This window comes from Triticum urartu, chromosome 5A (assembly GCF_056163025.1).
Source record: "Triticum urartu cultivar PI428250 chromosome 5A, HENAU_Tu73, whole genome shotgun sequence".
In the NCBI taxonomy this organism is placed as follows: Eukaryota; Viridiplantae; Streptophyta; class Magnoliopsida; order Poales; family Poaceae; genus Triticum; species Triticum urartu.
In genome coordinates, this window is record NC_141877.1 from 297,153,392 (window position 1) to 297,164,711 (window position 11,320).

Genomic DNA, 11,320 nt, shown 5'->3' on the forward strand with positions numbered 1-11,320 from the left:
AACTTGAAAGAAGGGAGGCATCCTTGAAATATGTAATGCTCAAGTCAGCATGGCATTTTCTTATTGTATATGCACTCCTATCATTTGATAAGCAGCAGAATAGCAGTGTAGCAGTTGCCTAGTTTAGTACTAACAGTTGCAGTTCAATATAGATCTAGTTGCTTAGTTTAGTACAGTGAGTTGCTCAGCTTAATATAGTGGGTTGCTAATTTTTTAAATTTGTATGCAGATTGGTAGCAGTGGGCCACCACTGAGGAACAGGGCATCACCTTCAAGACTTTTTCTCCTAAACAGTGGCCTCGATGATACACAAAAGGATGCCATTGGTGATATAAGCTTTGGGGGTGTGCTTGATATCGGGACAAGAACAATGAAAGGAGATCTTGTGAAGTTTGTGATGAAGTGTTATGATCCAGAGTTGTCGCAGCTTGTTATCCCAGATAGGGGGAAGATCCCAGTTGATGCAGCAAGCGTAGAAAGAATCTGGGGTTTGCCAAGGGGGCAGATGAATGTTGCATATGAAGTGGAGCCAGATGTAATTAGGTTGTTCAATGAGATGTTCGACATCCCGACAGGGCTCGCGCCATCAGTGACCGAGTGGTGCAAAATGATAAATGATATGGGAGCTGTTGCGGACGACAAGTTCTTAAGTGCTTGGCTGGTTGTTGTTTATAGCCATTTTCTTGCACCGACGACCAGCTTGAAGGTGTCACCGCACGCATACTCAGCTGCACTGAATCCACTTGAGGTTGTGAATTCAAATGTTTGCCAGTTTGTCGTCGACCAACTTAGGCTTGCTTTCATGGGTTTTGGAGACAAGAAGAATACTATATGTTGCTGTCTTTTTCACCTAGTGGTAAAATGATCTAAGCCTCCCCCCTTGTTTTTTCGTTTTTCATTTCGTGTTATATGTTTCAAGCTGAAGTTGGAAAGATTTTTTCGCAACTGACATGTGTTTCTCTATTTTTTTGAAACAACTGCTATACCTTGACTCGCTTGACGTGGACTTTAGGACAGTCCATAAGGATTATGTGGATGAGAGGACGGCAACTGTTCTTCCAAGGGCCAAAGCATGGAATGAAGGTCTGGTCAAAGCAGTAATTAAGAAGGATAGGATTAGGAAGGGTGCCTATGGAAAGTTACGAGTAAGTGTCACTTTACTGTCTGAACAGAATTTTTTTTGTAGTTGCTTGATTTTTTTATGCAGTTGCCCACCTATAGGGATTGTGTTGCCTAATTTTAGGAAGCTAGTTGCTTTTATGAAGCTAGTTTCATGATAGTTTTTTACATGGAATTTCACATGGTAATCTTCATCATTTTGTCTCCAAGTAGTCATACATGTCCAATTACATTAGTCTTTTTAAGCAACAGTTGCCAATAATTTATAGTTTCTATAGTTGCTCAATTTTTATCGGGGGGTTGTTGTAGGTGTTGTAGGTTTTTGTGATGTCCATAACTGTAGTTGCCATCAATACTGCTTGTAGTTGCCCTAAGTTAGGGAGGCAGTTGCTCATTCATTTCCTCTTTTTTGAATTCCGTTTGATCTTTTTTGCTAACTGAGTTTATCATGTACATTTTTTTACAACAAACAGCTCAAAGCCGAGTTCTCGAGATGCACAGAAGATAGTGTTTTTGGGAGCATGGATCACATCCAGAAGTTTGTTGCTGCGAGGCTTCCTCAAAACTACAATAGCAATGTATTTTCTTTTGTCATCATGGTTTTGCCCTTTTCATAAGAAACAGAGTGCTTTTTTCGTTTATCGTTGTTGTTGTATAGACTGCTCATCTTTTCGAGTTTTGTATTTTTGCAGAAACAAAGGAGGTTGTCAATGCTGGTCCATGATATGTGCTCTGAAATATCAGTCCAAATTGGGAGGTTTGTTCAAGGGGTGGGCAAGTTGGAAGAGGAGGAGGTTGAACCAGCAGGCACAAGTGTTTCTAGGGTCGCAAGCATACGTCAATCATCACGGTAGAAAAAGGCAACGGCAAGTCCAAAACAACAGAAGGTTGCAAAGCAAAAGAATACAAGGGGCAGTAGCAGTCAGTGCAAGGAGACACTTTTGGCGTCCGATGACGAGGAGGAGGAATCTGACGAGCAAGAATTTGAATCTTTAGAAGAAGAAGAAGAAGAAGAAGAAGAAGAAGAAGAAGAAGAAGAAGAAGAAGAAGAAGAAGAAGAGGAAGGGAAAGATGAGGACAGTCTTGAAGAGGAGAGTTCGGGTAATGACGGGGACGACAATGACGATGACGATGACAACGATGACTATGATGATGATGCTCCGTCATACAGCAGCCCGCCAGCAGCCACAGAATATGACGATAATGATTCACAACACATGGACGCTGACAACTCACAGCTGCCCCTTGCTGGTGAAGAAGATGGTGGAGATGAGGAAGACGACGATGAGGATGATGTTGAAGATGAAGAGCATGACAGGGAGGAGGATGATGAAGAGGAACGGGATGATGAAGAGGACAAAGAGAAGAAGAGAAATGTGGAAGGGGGCAATGATAAAGAGAATGAACCAAATAAGAAAGAGGGGGAATCGTAGGAGAAACGGGATGATGAAAAGAGTGAAGAAGAGGAAAAAGAGGAGGAAGATAGAGAGGATGAAGATGATGATGTGGAGCAAGATGGCGGGGGTGGGAAGAAGGGGGTGAAGATAAGGATGATGGCGGGAATGGCGGCAACGCTAGCACCGACTAGCCCAGCAAGGGAGGTGGTGATGATGAGGGAGGTGCATGAAATCCGGGGTGCCGTGGGGGCAGTTGTGACGACGAGGTACCGCTAAGTACCATCATGGAGAGACTTAAGCGCACTGGCAAGGAAAGAAGTAAGGCAGAGGAAACGATGTTCATCGAGAGCACACAAGGAAGCATCCAAAGTGCCGACAGTTTTTTTTCAGAGCAGCTTTGTTAAGATGGACATGCGGAAGGAGCCGTTTGAGGTTCAGAGTGGGCCTGTCATTTCAGCTGCAGATGTGGTGAGGATTGGAGATACCCAGTACAGACAGAAATATGTCATTCCCGAGACCCATGATATCCCTCTTTTCCCGATGCCTGTGATGCCAACTGAGGAAAAATTATTCGTGATGGATTTGTGCCTTGAGACGATGGTAGATGAGTTGGAACTACCAAGTTTTGGCCAAAAAGAGAAGGAAAGAAAGCTTGCAGGAGGAGTTGGAGTGGCTGCCACAAGTAAGGTCAAGAAAGTGAGCTATAAGACAGTTAAGGCATGTGTTATGTCTCCAAAAGGAAGTGAGGATGCGGCTGTTCAAAGTGCTGCAATTACGACAACCAGCCAGCAAGCTCCGACAGCTCAGAGGCCGACAGATGAAGCGGCAAGTCAGAAAGCAACATCACCAACAAAAAGCAAGGTTTACCAGAAAAGAGCAGCAAAGAAGCAAAACACAACAACTGGTCATATTCTGCAAGCAACCGAACAGAAAAAACAAGCAACTACTGAATCAGCAAAGACTGAAAACAGAGCAAGTGTTGAATCAGCAAAGAGTGAAAATAGAGCAACTGCTGAATCAGCAAATACTGAAAACAAAGCAACTGGTGCTACTTTTGAAGCAACTCAGTAAAAAACTCAGGCAACCAGAGTGAGCATGCACGCAGCAACTGCCCAGGAATCAGCAGCCCCTCCCATGCAAAGTATGGAGGCAACTGTTGTGCTTGAGGAAGCAACCCCTAAGCAGGAGCAAGCAACTGCCCAGGACTCAACAGACAAGCCTCCGATACTCCCCAACAAGCAAGCATGTTCTGCAAAGGGGAAAGAAATCTCATTGGATGATGTTAGGGACATCAACAAGCTCCTTGACAAGTGTGTGAGCCCAGGTTCGACGCCACCGCTCGTGAGGAGTAATTCTGCTGGCACCATACCTATAATACGGACATCAACTGCCATCAATCTACCAGCAAACAAAGGAGCATGCGATTCAGGTGAAGAAGCACGATTGCTGCAAAGATCAAAGTCTGGGAGCATTATGTGAGATGATTACTGTCCAGCTCCACCTTTCGATCTTGGGATAGATGAGCCAGCAGTAATAACAGGCGAGGAGGGCAAGGCAGCAGAGGATAAGGGGGTTGTAAACGTAGCTGCCATCGGTGACATTGAGTGGGGAATTGACTAGGGCAATATGGACTTCGATGAAATTGTCGAGGGGGCAGTGAAAAATGTTGTAGGTCAGAGTGCGGGGCACATGTCACCTGCCGGTTTCAGCACGCCAACCGAAGTTGCAAAAACTACCGCTGAGGGGGAATCATCTAGCAAAGGTGCAGCCAGCAGCTCGGAAGAACCTGTTCCCGAGAAGCGTGAGAGGAGGATACAGAAGCTCCACCATCACAGAGGACACCATATGTGAATATAGAGATGATGAAGGATTTCACATGCAATGCAGAGACAAACAGAGTGCATGCACTGATTCTGTTGCTTGGAGGAGGAGGAGGGACGAGAAGGACGTCGCAGGGTGATGATACAACGTGTGTGTTTGTTCCAGTAGCCACTTTTTTCCTGCTTTTTTCTTTTTTTGCATGCAATGATCTCTCCTATTGTTATTTTTCTTAACAGAGCCTTTCTTTTTGTTCTACAAGCCGCAAATCATAAACTATCATGGTTTCTTCTGCACAATCAAGGAGCTTGCTCAATCAATGAGGAAGGCAGGATGGATGAAGACACATGTCTTTGAGTTAGGGATTGAAGCAATCATGTACAACAGACAGGTGGTGTCCAAGAAAATAATCATGCCTGTTAGGTTTTCGGTAAGAGAAATAAAAACCCACAGTTTTTCCTTTTTTTGTTTTTTGTCACTGAAGTTGTTGCTTTATTATCTGATTCTACATTTCTCCACAGACTTGGCTTCAAAGGCTCGATCTAGATGTGAGGGACCTGCATGATAGGTTCAAAAAATCAAACCGTTTGGATGAGCAAGACATGGTATGGTCCATGTGTTTTACTAGTTGTCAAACATGATAAAAGGCTCTATTCTATTTTTCTTAGATTTTTTTCTAGAAGCCGATGTCAGGAAATCATAGGAGTTGCTTGAAATCACATGATAAGTTGCTCATAAAAAGCCACTGAGTTGCCTGATAAGCCATTTTGTAGAAGCTTCATACACATTGTCAGAAGTTTTTTGATGTTTTTTTAGTGTTTTGAGAGTTATGCCAGAAGTTGCCTAAAATTCTATAGAGTTGCCTAAAAATCATATGAGATGTTGCTCATACAAACATATAGAGTTGCCCAAAAACATATCAGTAGTTGATGTCTTTTTTGGTATGCTGACATGGTTTTTTTTCTTGAAGGTTATGATTCCTGTGCTTGAAAATTTAGACCCTGAGAACACCGATGGTGCACACCACTACTGGGTACTCAACATCAATCTGAGGGACAAAAGGTTCGAAGTGTTTGACTCATGGAGGATGTTAAAGAAAAGCAAGAGGCTGGATGATGTTGCAAGGGCTATTGTAGCTGCAGTTCGTGTGTTGTGGGACAAGTACTATCCAAAACAAGCAAAGACAATGGACAAGTTCCCGCTTGTGGATATCGATGCACCAAAGCAGACTGTATCGTAAGGACCAACCCACATACATACATATCGTTGTTATAAGACGTAGTGTTTGCTTTTTTTTGCAAGTGCTTTCTTGACATTTGGTTTTTTTGCAACGGTGACTGTAGCATATTCGCATTGATAAACGCGTTATTATGGAACGGGACGTGGCTCCCGAACTACGGACAAAGCGACATACCAAACATCAGGAAGAAGATGACCATCTCCATGCTGAAGTGTGACCTGAATAAGATTCCATGGCAGGAGATCCTCAAACCGGCCAACAAGTGAACAAATATCTAGGTACATTTTTTTCCTGATCAATGTGTTCCATTAGAGAATATCAAATGCGAATACTAATGTGTTCCATTACAAAACTCACAAAAGTTTGCCCAAACCACCTATAACATGTTTGCATAAATCACAAGCATCCATAGGATTTTGCATGTTTTACGAGTAAGGAATATAAGCACAAATGTCAAGCATCTACCTCCACACAGTCTCCAATTTGTGAATACAAAGCTAGGAAAACACATAAATTAAAACAAGTCCATGCAAATGATTTCATCGTTGCTTTTCTTGAAGCTGGCAGTTGCTTGATTTCCCTTCTACATTTGCTCAGAAACCAGACCTCAATTGCTTCATCTACCAGGACATTGTTTGCTCTCTTTTTTCCTTACTTTCCGCTAGTTTTGCAAGTCCAAGGGGTCATTATCTTCATGTGGTAACGATCACATCAGCTTCCCTAGGCACGTCGCAGTAGTGTGATCGATTGATTCACAAATGATGCACTTGTTCTTTTTCATAGGGTGTAGTTCCAGGGCTGATTTGAAGCGCTTGCTGCGGCTGCGCCCTTTCGTGACTGAACGAGGTGGATCCATAGGAGTAGGGGGGCAGGAGGTTGGTTTGAAGTACTTGGGGCATTAGGGTTTGATGCTTCCCTAGCACGAGCCGCTTCTCGGGCTGCCTTTAGCCTCTTCTTCCTCAGTTTATTCAGCTTAGTAACCTCAGTATCTGCTGCTTTCATGTGCCTCCTAACTGCAGTGGCTGCCTATCACTAGTCATTGCCTTCTTGGCTAGCTTTGCAAAATTCATTGTCAGAGTCACTTGCCGAACTTGGTTCTCTGACTCAGTGGGCAAGTGATGCAGAGGGCCCTCGTTAGGTGGCGGTGGTGCACTTGGCACTGCATCTTGCGTCGACGCTTGATGTAGTGTTCAGGTATCTCATTAACGCCAAGGTGTGTGAAGATTTTCAAGACATGGCAACAAAGCATGCCGTCCCTATGCCACTTGCAACATTCACAATCGTAGATAGCTGGCTCTGGTCTCACTGTGACTAGGTACTTTCTCGAGCCATAACCTAGAACTTCTTCTGTATTGGGCTCAAGGTAATAGAAGTTGATTCCAGCGGGATGCACATCGTACTGGCCAATCATCTAAAACTTAGTTCTAAACTTCACATAGATGTCCCTAGTGTATGCTTTGTAGGCATGCCTCTCAATGGGGAAACGCGATCATCTTTGTGCCTCTAGATGCTCTGTCCGGTAGTCGTTCCCGCCCTCCCTCACGAGTATGTGTACCTGAATCTTCTCATATTGCTTGACGAAGTTGAGAATTGACTTGTGTGGGTTCACATAGCACTTCAACACAACATTGAACCCTTTGCTGCGTTGCGTTGACTGAAGGAAAGGGAAGAACCTGAATTTGAAGTAACATGGCACCCATGTAGCCCAATATTCATAGAGTTTCTCAAAGTGACCATGCATAAGACCTTCATATTTCAATTGAAGTGCAACCCATTTCCTTTCAAACTCAGCCGGGGTGAAATTGAAGTCAATGCATTCATTGAAGTCTTTTACCAAATCCGGGTTCCTAGCCAACACAGGGCCAAGCTTCTCTTGTGCTTTCTTCATTACATGCCAACGGCAGCAATGGTGAATCGTTGCCGGGAACTTCCTCTTGATAGATTGTGCCATAGCAACATCTTGGTCCGTGATGATGTTGTCCGGAGCCAAACCATCCATTGCTTCTAGGAAAGCATCAAACAACCAGTCATAACTTGAGGCTAGTTCCTGCGGGACAAATCCACACCCGAGCATTATTGACTGCCCATGTGTGTTGATTCCAATGAAGGGGGCAAATGGCATATTGTACATGTTCGTGAGATAAGTTGCATCAAATGACACGCAATCATGATAAGCCTCCGCGTATGCTTTCCGTGCCGCACCATCCACCCAAAACAAGTTTTATGTCCTGCCTTCCGCATCTGTCTTGCATTTAAAGAAAAACCCTGGGTCATTTTCCATCACCTTGCAAAAGTAGTTTAGTGTTTCTTCAATGTTAATGTCTTTAGTTGGGGCGTTGAGCTTCGAACAGTGGCTATGGATGGCTTTAGCTGTGTACGGAACAATCAATTCCGAGCCGTAGTATGATGACATTAACATCATCATTTTTCCTGCCATAAAAAAACAGAAACTTGTTTTTTTCAAGACTAACTAACCACAGTGCAGCGAGCAACATATTTTTTATAGATAACATAAAGTAACAATTATGCATAAGCAGAACAAGAACCAAGCCTGTATCCAACCAAGTTTTGTTTTCTGATGGGTGATGTCTTTTATTTTATTTCCAGAGTTGCACGGAAAATGAACATAGTTGCCTCAGTTTACTGTTCAAGTTGCCAGTTTTCCCCCCTGATCAGGGTTGCCCATGAATCCTAAGCAGCTTATACTAGGATAGGAAACAAACCCAAGTAGTTGAGGTAGGAATAGGCAACACCAAGGTGTTTCTGTTTTGGGTCATGATTTTTTAATTATCAGAGTTGCACAAAAAATGAACATAGTTGCATAAAAATGAACATAGTTGCATAAAAAATGAACATAGTTGGCTCGGGTCAAGGTACTTGATGCAGGGATAAGTAACAGTTCTGTGGTAAAAAAGACTTAACGCAATGTGAGTTTGTACCTGCTGTCAAGTTGCAGTCATTTAGGTGAGTCAGTAGTTTTTTCTGTTCCGGCGGGATTCCTTGGTGAGAACGGAGGTATTTCGAAAGCGATGGCTTCTCAATCAGTGGATGGTTATGATCTGCAATAAAAGTGATAACCTCCCATCTGTCATGTTTAAGCTTCACCACCATCTTAGCACGACATTTTGTTTGCTTCACAGTTTCCCATTTCCTCTTCTTCTTGAAAGTGTGTTCCTCGACATCATCTTCAACATCTTGTTCAGGTGAGCTTGGACATGTGGTGTTTTTGCTCGACGAGGGAACATCCGGGATCCCAACCCTCTCTACTGGTTTGCGGAACTTGTTACAGCAGAATTTCTGTTTTTCCACCACACCTGTGTAGGCCGACCTGTAAGACGTATTTGACTTGATTGAAAAGCCCTCCATCAAAGCATAGCGATTGTAGTGTTCCCTCGCATCCTCTAATGTGTCGAAGCGCATGCCAACATAAGGTTGTTGTGGCTGTGATCCAACTTCTTCATCTTCCAACTCATGTGCCTCATGAACTAAAGCATTAGCAGGAGCAACCATAGGTGGGGGAGCGGCAACATGATTGTCCGGAACATGAGTAGTGTTAGAGCCAACATTGGGGTCAGGAGACTCACCAACCTCCTCCTCCAATTGTTGATGTTCCTGTTCACCCCCTGCATGCAAGAAGGGTGCACCCAACTCGACTCAAATGTTGATGGACTCTACGTCAAGCGGTGGTTCATTCAGATCAATCATCATGAACAATCAACCTGCAACAAATTGTGTGTTAGCCCACCACAAAAGCATACATGACCTTTATGAACAAACTAGTTGTAGAATATAAAGGAGCAACTATAAACACTTGTTTGGGCAACTATAAAGTTAAACAGAGGCAATTCATATCTTCTTTTTCCTCAAAAGTTTCTTGTTTCTTCTTGTTTTCTTATATGTGTTATGTTTCTACCAGTATGACACACATATACAACAGCAAAGATTTGTTTTTACACGACATGCGCTGATTCATTTGTGCCTTTTTTCAGCAGCAGATTACAACTTTTGATGATGGGAAAGAAACAACCAATGTGCATATCTGACGGAGAGCTTACCAGGAGCAGGAGGCCTATCATTTGGTGTAGTTTATGTCTTTTTTATTTCTTAGTGAGACCATATGGAATGTAGCAAAGTATCTTAGTGTGGGATTGTTCGAATCTGTTTTTATGACGCGACCTTTGTTTTGTGCGTTTGTCGTTTGTGTCTTCTTTTTAGCGAGAACCATACTGATATAGCAAAAGCTATGTGTTAACACATGCAAGTTAATACTTTCTACCCCTGTCTATAACTTGAGTTTTTATGTTCTTGATAGTTCATGCATTAATGCACAGGGAAGTTGCATGTGTTTTAGTACTAGAGTTGACATGTTCTCACATCTGGTAGAGGCAACTCTAGAGTTTCTGAACAGCTACGGTTGGACAGCTCTTTTTTTACCAGAGTTGCTTCAAAAATGAACATAGTTGCTTCAGTTAATTGTTCGAGTTGTCAGGTTACTTTTTCTGATCAGGGTTGCTCATGAACCCCAAGCACCTTATAATAGGATAGGAAAGAAAGCCAAGCAGGTTTCAATGCATACAATATAGAGAAATTATGTTTTCGTGTTGCAATGCACCTGCAAAACGCAATGGTCCTGCATTTTCTTTCCCACTAGAGTTGCTTTATTTTTGTACTGGTGTTGCTTTTTTGTATCATAATAGTTGCTCAAGATGCGTACTGTTGTCGCCACTATAGTTGCTTTTTTCACCAGATCAAAAGAACGAACTGAAAATTGGACTAGTTGATGTTCAAGCAGGGAAGGGCAGGGGTGGTTGAGTAGGGAAGAGAGAGGAGTCGGGTGGAGGTGGTGCTTACCTTTTTAGGGGCAGGTAGGTCTGGTTTTTCTCTCTCTGGATCTGATTTATGGAGCAAGGAGGAGGAAGGAGGTGTTCCTGGTCGGCTTTGTTCTTCAAGACGCCATAGATGGGGCAGATCTTGTTTAGAGGAGGAAAGGCAGGAGCAAGGAGGAAGAAGGGGACCCGTGCGTGGGCTTGTCCTTCAAGGAAAAGGAGGAGGGGGTGCGTGAGGCATCCGCAAGGGGAAGCGTGGGCGGGGGTGCAGGGAGGGGGTGGGGGAACCGAAGCCTGGGACGACGGGTACGAGAAAGCGGGGGCCAGGGGTGGACCAGGTGTGATCGGGGCGCGCACGATCCACCCGTGATTCGCACGGGCTTGGATTCGCACGCGGGGCTGCTTTCCGTTTCTGGCTGTCTGATCGCGCGCGCGAGCGGCTTCTTCCTTTTCTGGGAGAACGCTCGGGGCTGCGATCGAGCGCCCGTGCGCCCGCGGGCCATGTCCTTATTTATTTACTGAATGGATCTCATATGTGAGGAGAGGTCAAAGTTGACATGGTGTTGCCTTGTGAGCAGTCAACAGAGTCAATACATCTCATTACAGTCAAAACAAGGTAAAACCAGCGGAGGGTAACCTAGTGAAACGTTACTCTTTTGGTTCATAGGATAGGATTATCGTAAGAATAGAAATCTTGTAGGAAATGAGATGACATGTATCTCAAATCCTATGAGTAGAAATAGGAAACAAGATGCCATTTGGTTGACACCAAAGAAATTTTTCCATTGAGTCTAGTCTTATTTTTATTTTCCTATGAAATGTGAATGATAGGAACCAATCCTATGTAGGAATAGGAATCCATTCTTATAAACCAAAGGGTTCTAAAAAAAAAATTCTATAAAAATCCTATCCTCTAGAAT

At 43.5% G+C, this 11,320-nt stretch overlaps 1 pseudogene; it reads right to left on the reverse strand.

Moving 5' to 3' along the window:
* Positions 1–6,280: 6,280 nt before the first annotated feature.
* On the reverse strand, positions 6,281–7,855 carry LOC147971116 (protein FAR1-RELATED SEQUENCE 5-like; annotated as a pseudogene).
* Between the last annotated feature and the right edge of the window lie 3,465 nt (positions 7,856–11,320).